The 14,610-nt window shown below is 48.9% G+C and overlaps 1 long non-coding RNA gene and 1 pseudogene across 1 annotated transcript; both read right to left on the reverse strand.

The window, feature by feature from the left end:
* Positions 1 to 1,780: 1,780 nt before the first annotated feature.
* LOC102122851 (uncharacterized) lies at positions 1,781 to 5,913 on the reverse strand. Its single transcript, XR_010582763.2, has 2 exons — positions 5,757 to 5,913; positions 1,781 to 2,569 (listed from the first exon to the last, which is right to left on the reverse strand). It is a non-coding gene; the product is annotated as an uncharacterized lncRNA (long non-coding RNA).
* Positions 5,914 to 10,401: 4,488 nt separating this feature from the next.
* Positions 10,402 to 11,044, reverse strand: LOC102122484 (10 kDa heat shock protein, mitochondrial pseudogene; annotated as a pseudogene).
* Between the last annotated feature and the right edge of the window lie 3,566 nt (positions 11,045 to 14,610).

The following is a 14,610-nucleotide window of genomic DNA, read 5'->3' on the forward strand; positions in this document are numbered from 1 at the left end:
GAGGTGTTTTTTTTTTTTTTTTTTTTTTTTTTTTTTTTTTTAGACGAAATCTCCCTCTGTCACCAGGATGGAGTCAGTGATGTGATCTTGGCTCACTGCAAGCTCCGCCTCCTGGGTTCAAGTGATTCTCCTGCCTCAGCCTCCCGAGTAGCTGCGAGTACAAGTGCCTGCCACCACGCCCAGTTAACTTTTGTATTTTTAGTAGAGAAGGGGTTTCACCATGTTGGCCAGGATGGTCTTGATCTCTTGACCTTGTGATCCGTCCACCTTGGCCTCCTAAAGTGCTGGGATTACAGAGGCATTGGATTTTTAAATCAACTAATGGGACAGTATTACATTTATCTGTGGCTCTAGAACTCTGCTATCCAATAAGGCAGCCACTAGCCACATTTAGCTATTTAAACTTAATCAACAGTAAATGAAATGAAAAATTCAGCTTCTCAGTCGCACTAGCCAGGGGCCAAGTGCTCAGCAGCCACAGGGCTGGCCCCCACATTGGCCAGTGCAGATACAGACCCTTTCCATCCCACAGCAGGACCTCTGGACAGCACTACGAACAGCCTGCCAACCATGGCCACACATCAGAATCACCTGTGGGCTTCCAAAACCCCCAGGTCTAGGCCACAGCCCTAGACCAACTTAATCACAGCCTCTGGGAATGGTACCCAGGACTTTTTAAAGGTTAGCTTGCACCAGAATCACCTGGAGAAAGTGTGAAAGCCGAGATTGCTGGGCTGTACCCAGCATTTTGGATTCAGTCTGGGTGAGAGCAACTTGGAGTTTTAGCAAGCTCCCAGGTGAGGCCAATGCCCCTGGTCCAGGGAGCACACTTTGCAGTCACCCTCTTAAGGTAAAGCTAAACCTTGAGTTCTGCCTCTGTGCCTACGGAGCACCTGATGGTCGCCTCTGGCCTTGCCCATTTCTCCTTCCCTGCAAGTTCAGCAGCGCAAGCAGGGAGTCCCCAGGCCATGCCCCCTGAGAAAAGGCTTCCGAAGGCCTGGAACTATTCAAGGTTGAGACCCAGCATCCAGTTAAAAGGAAGCTTCCCTTTTTCTTCCAGCTGTCCTTCAATCATTTTTTTCCTTTTCCATCATTCCCAAGCCCCTGGTTCTGTGGGGCCCATCACTGCTTCTCCACTTCTACTGTGAGCTTCAAAAATTACTGGGCACATGCAGGTTTGCCCCTTACAAATGCCTCCTGTGGACTCTTTGAGTCCCACAGTCCATTGAGTGTTCTTGGTTTTCTTCCTGGTCCCCAAGAAAATCAAACTAATGGATTTTCTCTAAAGATGGTGGCCCCAGCCTTTTGCAGCCTGAAACATCTGGAAGCCAGAGCCCCACTCCTGCATATTTGGACCTAAAATGAGACTGGCCCAAAGGGATGCAACCACACAGCCTGTGATAGACTGTCTGAATCTAAATCAGCCCCAGAGCCGCTCCTCACATCACTGCTGGGTCCTATTGAAAGGATTATGCTAAAACATGAATTCTCCCAACAGAAGGATTTCCTTCACTGCTGCACCTCCTTCCAGCTCATCTCATTTCAGTGCGGTCCTCTCTTCACTTCAAGCACACAGGGCGTGTGTGGAGTATGACCGCCCAGTCCTCACTTAGCTAGTATCGTCCAGTTTTTAAAAAATGAAGGTTCTCAAACCTAGTCTTAATTTCTGTGCCTTAAGGAAATGAACGATAATCATTTCTCTATTTGAATTTGCTTAATTTCACTAATCTCTATATTTTCAGGGTTATTTTGAAGCAACAAATTTTACTATTTCTTGATATTTATTTTTTATTGGTGTGTTAAAGTCCAAAATAAGTAAATCAAATCCTACCACAAACCCGAAAAATTAATGGAATCATTGGAAATCATGTATTCAATTGGAGCTTAATGCTTCTCTCAGCCTCTGAAAACACTAGGCAGTGAAGGAACAGCTCATGGGTCCTGTTCCAGCGATTTTTGTGATAATATCAAATAATAAAAAAATTTAAAAATGTACAAAAGGATAACAATATAATCGTGTGGGTTTACCATCGGACATACTCGCCCATGGATTATTTCTTGAATTCTAGCCCTGAATGGAATTGATTTCATGGAATGGTAGAAAATGTTTATAAAATCTCTCCTCTGTCTCTTGCGTTTAAATCAGACGGTGCTTTTCACGTATGTCCAGCAGCAAGAGAATCCTCCTACACTGGTGAAAAATCAAGGGCCTTGGAGCAGATTTTAGTTCGTCTTTCATTTCAAAGTACTCCTTGGATATTTGCAAATTAAATCCCCTAATTTGGTGAGGACGCCCAGCTTCCCAAATAACAAGGCTTTTCCTTCGATTCTAACCAAGCAAGCCGGCCCTACCAAAGCCGGGGTGCGTGTTCTGGCTCCAGGCCTCTGAGCAGCCTGTCTCCCCACGCTGCAGCTTTTCAGTTAGGAAGGCAGAGAGAAGGAAAGAGAACTATTTCCAGTTCAATCACGAGCATGTCTACGCACCACTGAAGACAGACCTTTGTCCTGTTGCTTTCCAAACTTTAAGTGTGAATTTTTCTTCTTATGATCACTGGCGTGCTCTGTTATTCTGGAAAAAAGAAAAAGCCGTAAGCACCCTGAAGTGAGGCTTTCACCTGATACTAATTTTCTTCCTCGTTATAAAGGCTATTGTTTGTTTGAACAAAGAAATAGGAGCCATTGGTGGCTGTTTACATTATAGGAATGAGGGCAGCGATGGGGAAGGAGGAGGAGGGGACCTTTCCATTAATGAGCTGGGGACATTGATTATGGGGACACACTAAAGACTACAAGGGACACCTATATTTCTGCATTCTTTCCATGAGAGCAATATATGATCTTTATCATCTATTAAACACCACTCACATATTTCAGGTAGCTGTAGGTTGAGTGTTAACATCTAGATTAAACAAGCAGTTAAGAGTCTGATTTTTAAAGTAAAATAAGACAAGCCCTTGAACTCTAGGACCAGGCATGCCCTGTTATCTTGTCGTACCTGAACGAGCCTGTGTTGGGCACCCCAGGCCTCTGGGCACATCTGTTGACGAGGGGTATCAGGCTTAACCCACTCGAGGAGCGGGGGGCTTTTGGGAGGTGGCAGCCTCCTATACAAAACGGGCTGCCAGTAAATATTTATAGAACAAAGAAATGAATGAATTTCTCTTGAATTAAACATGATGCATTTGTACAGAGCATAGTTCACTTTCATTTCAGTGACCCGAAATCCTGCTGAAAGTGTTCTTCCAAAACCTCAGAACAGGAAAGCTTCCTGCGTGTGGAAACTCCCTGGAGACACCTCCAATCGGAGTAAGCAGCACAATTATCTGCACACTCATAGCCTTGCAGTCAGAGTATTTTATTGAAAAAAAAAAAAGCCATCTGTTTGAATAGGAAACGATGATATCACATGGCCTGCTTTCTCCTGCCACCCACTAATTTGACATCAGATCAGATCAGAGGAAAAGTTACTCGAGTCAGAAGTTTAAAAAAAAAATCTTTTGGGAACAAACTCATAAATGGAAGAAAGGGGAGAGTAACAAATACAGACTGAATACATGGCAGGTCCAGGCTTTTACTATCATTGCTTTTAGCTCACCAGGTAATCAAAGCATAAAACAAACGGTGATTGGTCAGAGCTTATGCTGTTGTCCCTGAACCAGCAAGAGTGGGGTGGGGGAGGGTTGCCAGACTAATTCGCTTCATGTGGGAATCGGTGTTTACCACGTAAGGGTCCTAATAGAAAGCGCATGATTTTCAAACTGGAAAACATAAATAACGCGTGTTGCCACTAAAGCAGTGGAACCTTGCCGTATTTCTCTTCTGAATAGAACAACCTACATTTCAAAGGACAGTTTCCTTCCACATGTAAATATTTATTTGCTTGCTGCTGAGGAGTGTCAGGAAGTACTAAAGCACCCGTGTTTAGAGTTTCAGAAGCAAATTGCTTCTGCGCACGTCTTGATTCTGTTGAGCTCTCCGCCTCTACGTCAGGGCTTCATTAATCTCTTCTCTGTTTTAAAAAATAGAAAAGCTTTTCATTTACTGCTTCTAGGAAGCCAGGTGCATTGCAGTGGATCTCTTCGGCAGGATCACTGCTTTGTGTGAATATTTAGTATGTAATTATTGAGCACCTACCATGTGCAGGGCAAGGCGGGGGGCACCCAGGCCTCCACTCTCCCGCAGAAGTCCTGGGTCCCGGGCCCGCATCTTTGGGGCCACCTTCAACTGGGAGGGTGTTGGCTTTTCTATGACACAGAGAGGCTTAAATCCCTCAGTGATTTCAAAACCTCCTCTGGGAGTCCAAACTGCTAGGTTGCCAGCCAGGAAGAGAAAGTTCCCAGGATTTTCAGTGGCTGAAGTTCTGGGCAAACAGCATTTGCACAAAGGAGGGGGCGAGGAAGGGGTGCAGGGAAGGCTCTCAAAGTGCCTGTTCGGCATCAGTTTACAAGTGTGCTTTGGTTGTATTTAGATGTTACGACGATTTTAAAAGTGAAATTTTGGCATTTTGCATTCAATCCCGACTAAAGCTCTTTAGTATATCGACTTAAAAGGTCTTCAGATTGCCAAGATTTTGCAGCTTGGATAACATCTTTGGAAAGGTTAAATGAGTCCATTTTCTGGAGCTTTCGTCAGCACAAGCCCATGATTCTCTGCCCTGCTGAGAAAGGAGGAGGCGAGCTGAGTTCCAGCCGATCCCCTGCTTCCGTCTCCCTGGGGCGAGCCTGTGTCTTCCGTCCCAGGAAGCCCGCCGCCGAGAAGCTGCCGCGGGTACATGCGTTTTCACTTGGGCGCTTCGTTTCGTGGGAAGAAGGCCGGACGACCTCTGTTGGTGTGGCCACTGCCTTTCAAGACAATTTAGCAATAAATGAAAGGAGAACTCCAAACAGGAGCCCAGGCCTGCAGCAGAGGGCGCGCCTGGCCCCGGAGCAAACACAAAGACCAGAAGCAAACTGGTGGGGAACCGGACCCGCTCCCCAGCACGTGGGGGGCGGCGGGGAGCTGCAGTGAGCGCCGGGGAGGGGCTGGCGGTCTGCAGGCCCGGCCTGCCTCCTGAGATGGCGAGACACGCTTCTTCCCCAAGGTGCTTTCCATTCTGTGCCTGTCGGTGCGAACACGTCCCTGAGCCCACGGACGGGGGGCCCTCCCAGCACCTGCGTGGCATCCGAGGGTGGCAGGCAGCCCCGGGCCCTTCCACTTCAGGCCGGCCCGCGGGAAAGCCCGCGAGCTCCTCTCCCAGCTGAACGGGGCCTTCCCTTTTCATCTCACTTCCTCTCCCTCCCCGCCCCCCGCCCCACACTCACAATTGGTGACCTCCTTCCAACTGCTGTGAAGTGACTTGGGTGAAACTGGAGCCAGGGGCGGAGGAACAGCCCCCTCCTGTTCCCAGGAACTCGCAGGCACAGCGCTCCTCGCAGGCTGCTAGCTTTTGTTTTTGAGAAGCACCGTCTATTTTCTCTAGCACAGGCCGCACTCAAGTTCAGGCCATAAAGAAATTGCCGAGTTGCCTGTCACTTTCACGTCAGGGCATTCTTTCTACCTAGCGCCATGTGGACGACCGAGATCTCCCAATAGCTAAGCCAGACCCACTGCTCCCACAGTATCTGTGTGCCCCTCCCAGACATTTATGTGCCCACATCTGCAGTCTGTCGTTCTAAGGCTGGTAGAAAATATCAGAGCACGTTTGGTCAAATGGCTAGAACAGACCTGCTAAGCCGGAGGAGAGAACCTCATTAATCTACAGAATGTTCTCAGCTCACCAGGGTGTTGGGCAACAGGAACGTCCCAAGCCCTCCAAGGCCGAGGGAGAACAACAAGCGGCCTGTGATTCAGTCCGGGTTCACACAGTGGAAAGCAGCTTCTCTGTAACCACCGAGACACGAGACCTCCCACACAGGCCGCACCTGAGCCAGCAGCAGCTGCTGGTAGCCTCAGAAGGCCTTATCACCTGGTCATGTGGCCTGAGCGTCAGGGAATTTCATCCGCATTTTTACTTTCCCTGCCATGTAATCAAGTCTTTCCAAACCTTTACAGGGTTAGGTGGGGGGAAAAAAAATCAAAGCCAAGTTTTGCATTACATTTCCTGTGTATTTTCAATCCATTACAGCAGAAACGCAGAAGAGGAGAGAAATAAAATTAGGAGTGGACTTCTCTGGTATTTTTTCCCGTGCCCCAGTGAGCCCACGACTTCCTCCTCCTTCCCACCAGAGTCGGGAAAGTTCCCAATACTGTGATTATGATATACTATATTGGATACATTTTCTTTTCTTTTTTTAAGATAAAAGTTTTATTTCAGAGAGAAGCACAAAGCCCTGACTGTTGTGAACAAGGAGGCCTTCAAGAGGAAACAAAATGCATCAGCTTTTGATTAAGAAGAGGACACCGTGGTCCCAGCCTCGACCTCTCCTCTCCCTGGCCCCAGCCCATGGATTCTCACGACCCTGGCAGACGGCTCCTGGAGGCTCCTCCAGCCACATTCCTGCTGCCTCCCTGTCAGGCCCTGCTACTCTTATTACATCATCTCCAGATCCTAAGCCTCCCTCCCCCATGCTGGATCAGTTTACCTCTGGATTCCCAGTTTGGCCATTGCCACGAGGTTCTTCCTTCCTCCCTCCCTCACGCCACGGCCCCTTGACCTCCCTCCATTCTGACTTCGGTAATCACCAACTCTGAGAGACCGCATTCAAACGTCATTTATTCAATGTGCATTAAATGCCCATTGTGTGTGTGCCAAGTACAGTCCCCACATTTGGGGTGCACCAGGCAAAAGGAGAGCCCCGGGCTCATCATCACAGGTTTCTGATGGCCACTTCTCGAGTTGGCTCTCAGGTGGAATTGCCAGCCTTCGTGACAGGGGTTCCTGGGGTTCCTGCACATCCATGCTTCCAACTCCAGGAAGACCCACCTCAGCTGGACAAGCGCCTCGTTCCGTACCTGTGGACTCCACAGTCCCACTGAGACGCCAGTTATCCCCAGTTCTCTCCAGAATGAGGCAGAGTTCAGGGAAACCACAGGAGTCAAGTTGACCCCGGTCTTTCTGCACCCCTCTCTACCCACAACCCTCTCTCGATTGCATTTTTAATCTCCTCCTACGAATCCCTTTTTTTAGTCCCACAACACAAGCTCACCTCTCCATGCCTTAATAGACAACCCAACCAAGAAACAATAGAAAAGAGCCCTCTGTTTTCGCTTCCCACCATCACATTGAAAGGAATAGTTCCCACTCTTCTTGCCTCCTACTGACTCTCAGATCCGTATAATCTGACATCCAGCTGAAACCTTCTGCCGTTATACATAATTGCTTTTTCAAAGATTATAGGACCAAGTGACCCAAGTTTATCTTAAATTTGGGTTTAGTATTCAATCACCGAGTCACTCTGTCCGCCCTCACAACTCCTGTCCATACCAAGGACCTTCATCTGAACTGTCACCACTTTGGTAGAGGTCATGAGAGGAGATGCCTGGGGCTGGATGTCCTAACCCGGGAGGAAATGCCAAGTACCTCCGACGGGGCAGAGGCAGAGGTGGGTTTAAATCCAAGTATAAAACCAGATTTTTAGCATCTAGGACCCCAAACCACACAAGTCCAGGTCTACTGTTATCCATTGTTGCATAACGCTCACCCAACCTTTACAGCTTAGACAACAATCAACACAGGTTATCTCACACAGTTTCTGTGGGCTGGGATTCAGGAGCACCTCAGTGGGGTGGTGCTGGCTCAGGGTCTCCCAGGAGACCACAGGCATGGTGTGGGTCAGGCTGAGGGCCTGAGGGTGACTTCCAGGCCGGCTCCGCCTCACCTGGGATCTCAAAGGGCTGCCCCTTTGCCCTCAGGACACAGTGCTATCTTACTCGAGAATGGGAGATCAGACGATCCCAGGCGGAAGCTGCAATGTCCTTAATACCATCATTCTGCATTACCTGTGGTAACACAGGTCCTCTCTGTTAGGTGTGAAATGGGGCTACACAGGTGTGAACGCTGGTGTGAAGCTCATTGGGTGCCATTTGGAGGCCACAGCAGGGTTAAATGGGACTCTGGAAGGGAGAGGGAACATGGCTTTAGAAGAACCTGTTAATGGCTTCCAAACATGTTATTTTTTTTTTTTTTCTTCTTCTTCTTCTTATTTGAACTTTCAAATTTTTTTTTCTTTTTTAGATGGAGTCTCGCTCTGTCGCCCAGGCTGTAGTGCAATGGCACGATCTCAGCTCACTGCAAGTTCCACCTCCCAGGTTCAAGCGATTCTTCTGCCTCAGCCTCCTGTATAGCTAGGATTACAGGCATGCACCACCACACTGGGCTAATTTTTGTATTTTTAGTAGAGATGGGGTTTCACCATGTTGGCCAGGTTGGTCTTGAACTCCTGACCTCAGGTGATCCACCCTCCTCAGCCTCCCAAAGTGCTGGGATTACAGGGGTGAGCCACTGCGCCAGGCCTATTTTTCTTACTGTTTTTTTTTTTTAAAGCAGGATTCTTTGATCAAAAACCTTGTTATCAGAATCACAGTTTATATCCAAATGAAAATACAGCCATCCTAGCTCAAGCCATGATGGGCTGAGGCTCCCCTCCCCACGCCCTGCCTTCTCCATCACCCCCAATCAAGTGGTCTTGGAGACGTCTTCACAGGAGGAAGACTTTAGCCCGCAGGGTAGGAGGAAACGGCGCCTGCTTGACCGCTGGGACCCTGTCCATTAGGAACAGTTTTTGGAAAGCCATTTGGCAATATTTATCAAGATCTAAAACACACATGTCCTTTGGCCCATCAGTTTTACTTCCAGGAATTCATGCAACACAGATGCTTGCATCAGGTTACAGAGATGCCAGCACGAGCATGTTCAGTCCAGAGTCTAATGACAAAATTTTGGAAACATTTAAGTGTCCATTGATAAAGGACTGCTGAAGTGAGTGAGAGGACTGCCAGACAAGGGGATACCAGGCACTTCTTTAACAAAGGCACTTGAATTGACATGGAAATGTTTATCTCCCCATAAACAAAGCGAGCTGCAAAACACCACTTAAAGTTTCATCCTGTTTTTGCCAAAAAGAAAAAAAGATACTCACAGATATACCTGGGTCCTAGAAGGTTTCTGCACAGTGGTAACGTGGTTTCCCTTTGGAAAGCAGGAGGGTGTAGTTGGTGAAGGAATCAAGAGGTTTTAATTTTTAAATTTACATCACAATATTTTTAAACTGCTTTCAACCATTTTGTGATGAATCACTTTTTTGTGTTGAGATACAATTCACATACCATAACATTCACCACTTTAAAGTTTACAATGCAGCAGTTCTTAGTATCATCACGACACTGTGCACCGGTCACCACCGCTCTTGGGACCGCAGCAGCACAGGTGCCCTTGCTCTAAGCCCTCTCGCCCCAGCAGCCTCGGGCCCTCCCCCTGTTCCAGTGCTCTTCCCATCTGCCTTCCACCTTTCCTGACTCCCTGCCCCTCTGCATGCGCTTCCTCCTACCTCTTAGCGCCTCATGGCTGACAGATGCCTTGGTCCCTCTGCAGGGGTCCCTCCCCCTCTAGAAACTGAGCCCCAAGCACTTGTTTGCTTCCTGCAATCTCTCTGGCATCTGGAACAGCATCTTGTTGCAGAGACTGCTGTGAAGATCAGCATCTGTTGACTTGGTGAACTGGATGGCCCTTTGCCCTGAACACCCATTCCACATTTCCAAGTGCCTGCCAGATGTTTCTTTCTGTATGATTGGCCAGCACCCTTAATCAGCATGTTCACAAAACAAACACACACAACAAACCCTCACCGTATCCCACTCACGTTTTCAGGGCCCAGCCCCAGGTGGAGGAGGGAGCGGAAGGTCTCCTGCGATTGCCTTCCCCATCCATCCTACACCACGCGCATGAACATGCTTGCATCCTTAATTCCAGGCTTCCAGAGACTGGCCTGATGTACCACCAAACAAACCCAGAGAGAGACAAGGGACACTGCCATGTGTGGACCTGACGCATGCAGGGAGATTGCACGCTGCTGGCAAATCCCACAAAACACGTAATTAAATCGCTAAACCTGTGAGGCTCAACAGTCTTAAATGGGTCTGACTCACGCTGGTGCCCGTTTGCAGCATCATAGCAGAAAATGTACTTGAGGAAACAGAGGAAAAAAGACTGAGAACAAAATAAAATGTCAGTGAAATGAAATGTCAGATGTGCCTTTCCTTATTCATCTTCCAACCAGAAAGACCCCAGCAGGGCCAACTGATCACTCATATGTTTTTAGGGTTTTTTTTTTTTTTTTTTTGGTACAAATTCAAGGCTAGAAATTCCTTTGGACAAACTCATTTCTAAAAGGCAGAGAGTTTCCCTTTGGTTTTTATGCAATCAGAAGAGAAGCCAGAGTATATAATGAAGTGTTTAAATAATATCAACTTAATTTTAAACTGTTTTGGTCCATTTACTTTTTTATCTTTACACTTGGAGAAAATCTGAAAATTCAGGCTTCTACTGTGGCAGGAAGGGATCCCGAGACCACCTAAGGGTGGGCTGCTGGCTTCTCAAACCCCCTTTTTAAGATTGCTCCTGCCTCTTGCTGCAAATTTAGAAGGTACTTTTTCCTTTTTTTTGTCATTAGTTATCATCAGTTTATTATAAAAGAGAAATATGCAAATTATTGACATGATGAAAGATTTCAGAACTTCAGTGGAATGGGCAGCTTCATGTTGATGCCATTTCAATAGTGACTTATTTCAGTCTACGTACTCTCCAAGAATGTCACCATCTCTAAATAGGAAAGAATCCTTGTCATCTAGAACTACTTTGGTGCCTCCGTATTCTGGGAGAAGAGCTTTATCTCCAACTTTCACGCTAACTGGTTGAATCTCTCCACCCTTCCCTTTAGAACCCGATCCAACAGCGACTACTGTTGCTTGCAATACTTTTCCTTGAGATTTTTCTGGAAGCATAATGCCTCCTTTGGTTTCAGTTTCAGCTGCACTCCTTTCAACCAATACTTGGTCAAAGAGTGGAAGAAATTTTCTAAACGCTTGTCCTGCCATGACTCCCTCCACCTCAGACTCGTACTCCGCTCTCGTGTAGCGCTGCAAGGAGACACCCCAGAAGGTACTTTTTCCTATAATCTAAAGGTACGTAGCCTGTCTCTGCATCTATGTATATGAATGTGTAGGTGGGTAAGGGACGATGGCTGTCTTCAAATTCCTTACATTTTTCTCTAAAGCAAAAGGAAGCAAAGAAAACAAGGAGTTCAGACGCCTATAAAAATGGAGGCGTTGGTCCGGGCACGGTGGCTCACACCTGTAATCCCAGCACTTGGGAGGCGTATCACAAGGTCAGGAGATCGAGACCATCCTGGCTAACACGGTGAAGCTCCATCTCTACTAAAAATACAACAAAATTAGCCGGGCGTGGTGGCGGGCACCTGTAGTCCCAGCTACTCAGGAAGCTGAGGCAGGAGAATGGTGTGAACCGGGGAGGCGGAGCTTGCAGTGAGCAGAGATCGCGCCACTGCACTCCAGCCTGGGCAACAGAGCGAGACTCCGTCTCAAAAAAAAAAAGAAAGAAAAGAAAAAGAAAAAAATGGAGGCGTCATAATTGCTACTGAGTCTGGAGGGGAGGGACTATAAGATCTGCCAGGCTGGCTCTGCAGCCAGAAGCAGCCCAAGGCAGCGTGCTTTCTCCCTGGGCAGGTGTGCAGGGCTCTCCTTTGCTCAACAGTGACACCCATGTCTGTCTTCTCCATAGATGTCCACAGTCCAGCCATAATTTTCCTGCTCATGCCCTCTTCCAGCACCTTCACTTCTGTTTATGGGAGAACAATAGCCTTTCAAAGCCTTGTCTGCGGGCCTCATGCCCGGTATTTGAATGTACCTGAAGGGCCCGCAGCAGAGGGATGCGAGTGCACAGCCCTGGGCTTTTCTCTGCCAGCCCCCTCCGACCTCCTCCTCGGCATGGCCACTTTTGGGTCCCCCTGATTTCTTCCGTGTCACCTCCCCTGTTCCAGTGTCCCCTGTCCTTCCTGTCGGTTGGGCACACACTGCCGTTCTCGTTCTCTAGCATCAGGTGGTGCGGTCACAGCCTCTTGATGGCCCAGCCTCCTGAGGACCCATCCCTTGCTCGCCAGCCCCTGCCACAAGCCAAGCACAGGAGTCCGTTTTACAGATGAGAAACTGAGGCCCGGCAAGGTGCTCACCCCAACCTCAGCACCAGTGTTCATTTACAGATGAGGAACAGTGAGGCACTTACCCTGGCCCAGCTAAACAATCGCCAAGATGCGAACTCAGATCTACCTCGGGTTTAGCGCGCTCTTCCTTTGGCCTCTGCCATCTGTTTGGCTCCACGCTTTCTGTAATAACAACAGTTACAAGTTAGCGAGCCAGTGTTGCGTGCAGGCGCTGTCCTCACAACTTTGCTAGTACGGGAGAGGCGGGGCTTGCACGAGACCGCCTGGCCCAGGGCTCAAGTCCTAACCTTTTTGCTCTACCTCCCTCCACTGTGACAAACGTCTCATTTAGAAACTGCAGGCTCAGCCGGGTGCGGTGGCTCACGCCTGTAATCCTAGCACTTTGGGAGGCCAAGGAGGGTGGACTGCCTGAGGTCAGGAGTTCGAGACCAGCCTGGGCAACATGGTGAAACCCCGTCTCTAGTAAAATACAAAAAAAGAAATAATTAAAAAAAAAAATTAGACGATCATGGTGGTGGGTGCCTGTAGTCCCAGCCACTCGGGAGGCTGAGGCAGGAGAATTTCTTGAATCCGGGAGGCAGAAGTTGCAGTGAGCCAAGATCGGGCCACTGTACTCCAGCCTGGGAGACAGAGCAAGACTCCGTCTCCAAAAAAAAAAAGAAGAAAGAAACTCCAGGCTCAAAGCCTAGTGGACAGATTTGGATTTCTGTTCGGGCCGTGTCACTAAACGACCTCCTTCAGTCTTAGCTTCTGCACCGGCAGACCGGGACAGGTCTGCTCACCTGAAGAGCCGTTTCACAGCTGCACCTAGTGCAAGTCCCGGCAGTCAGCGGGCGCTGGATGGATGCTAGCGCTTCTGCCGTGGGCTCCAATACCCAGTCTGTGTGTGTGTGCCCATCTTAGTGTCCCCTGCCTCCATTCCTTTTCTCAGAGTTGATTGCAATGTTTTACAAGTTTGGTAGGAGCAAGGCAGGGAGAGAGGCGTTTCTGCTTCAATGTCTCCTCTAAAACTTAATCCCCAGTGTGGCAGCACTGAGAGGTGGGGCCTCTAAGAGGGCTCCACCCTCATGAATGGATGAATCCACTCATGGACTAATGGGTTCATGGATTAATGGGTTATCATGGGAGGGGAACAGGTGGCTTTAGAAGAGGAGGAAGAGGCTTGAGCTAGCACGTTGCTATGTTAACATGCTCAGCCCCCTCTCCATGTGGAGCCCGGCATTGCCTTGGGGTTCCGTAGTGAGTCCCCAGTAGCAAGAAGGCTCTCACCAGATGCCACACCTCCAGCTTGGACTTCTCAGAGGCCTCCATAACTGGAAGAAATAAATTCCCTTTCTTATAAATTATCCGGTTCAGGCGTTTTGTTACAAGCAATTGAAAATAGACTAAGGCAGCTGGAAAGAGGGAATATGGGTCCAGGGAGCAGACGAGTATCAGCAGGATAGAGAGAGGCCTCCCCGTGCCCTGGCCAGGTAAATACCATTGTCACGTTTCCCGGCTCTCTCACAATTCCCCTTCAATGCCATCTGACCCATCTCCTTCCACCTTTCCTCAGTGCACTGCAGGCAACACCTTCTCCCGCCCCATCGCACCCTGGCCACCCCGCCTCCTCTGTGCTCTGGAATGGACATGTGTTCCGTGGGGCTTCAGGGGAAGGAAACATCACCATCATCTACGTTCACTCAGTCATGAGCTTTTGGGCAGGGCTCAGTGGCACTCTCTGCCTCTCTGTGTAACTCGGCGGCACATTTTAACCTGAGGCCCCAACCCCTTTCTCCATTGGACCTGTGTGTAAGTATGAAAGAATATGCTTGTCTTGAGAACCTGCCTCGCTGGAGAAAGGATTCCCTCCCGTGACGTCCAACTCAGAGAGCCGTGTGCAGGCATCTGCAGGGTAGAGGGGACTCAGTGGCACCCCAGAAAGTGAACCAACCACACAGTCTCCCTCTGCCTTCCAGTGCCCCCACTTCACCCAGACTGAATATCGCTGAGTGTATACTCTGGTCTGAATACACCAATCGCAAAAGTCCTCTCTTCCCAGATGGAGGAATTCCAATTTGAACCCCTGCCCTTGTCTGGGGAACCAGCATGATCGGAATGCAAGGATGCCATTCCTGGCCCTCTGGGCAGCAGACCACACCCGCGGAGGGTGCCTGCTTGCCTTCAAGGCTTCAGTCATGCTGGCGTTGAGCGCCAGGTCCTTTGGAATAACCAGACTCCCAGGCTGCAGTCATGAGAATGCTGACGCCCATCACTCCAGGGAGTCCCCCACACAGGCACATTGCCCCCCCCCCCCCACCGCAGGCACACACGCAGGCACACACACAACACTTTTCTTACATCATTTACTCTTTCCTCTGACTCACAGCATGTTTCCCTCGTGTGTAACTGAAACACCTCCCATTATGCACCCTGGGAACATATAAGTCCTAAAGAGAGTTGCCTGAGTGTTTACATG

Source organism: Macaca fascicularis, chromosome 18 (genome assembly GCF_037993035.2).
Source record: "Macaca fascicularis isolate 582-1 chromosome 18, T2T-MFA8v1.1".
Classification (NCBI taxonomy): Eukaryota; Metazoa; Chordata; class Mammalia; order Primates; family Cercopithecidae; genus Macaca; species Macaca fascicularis.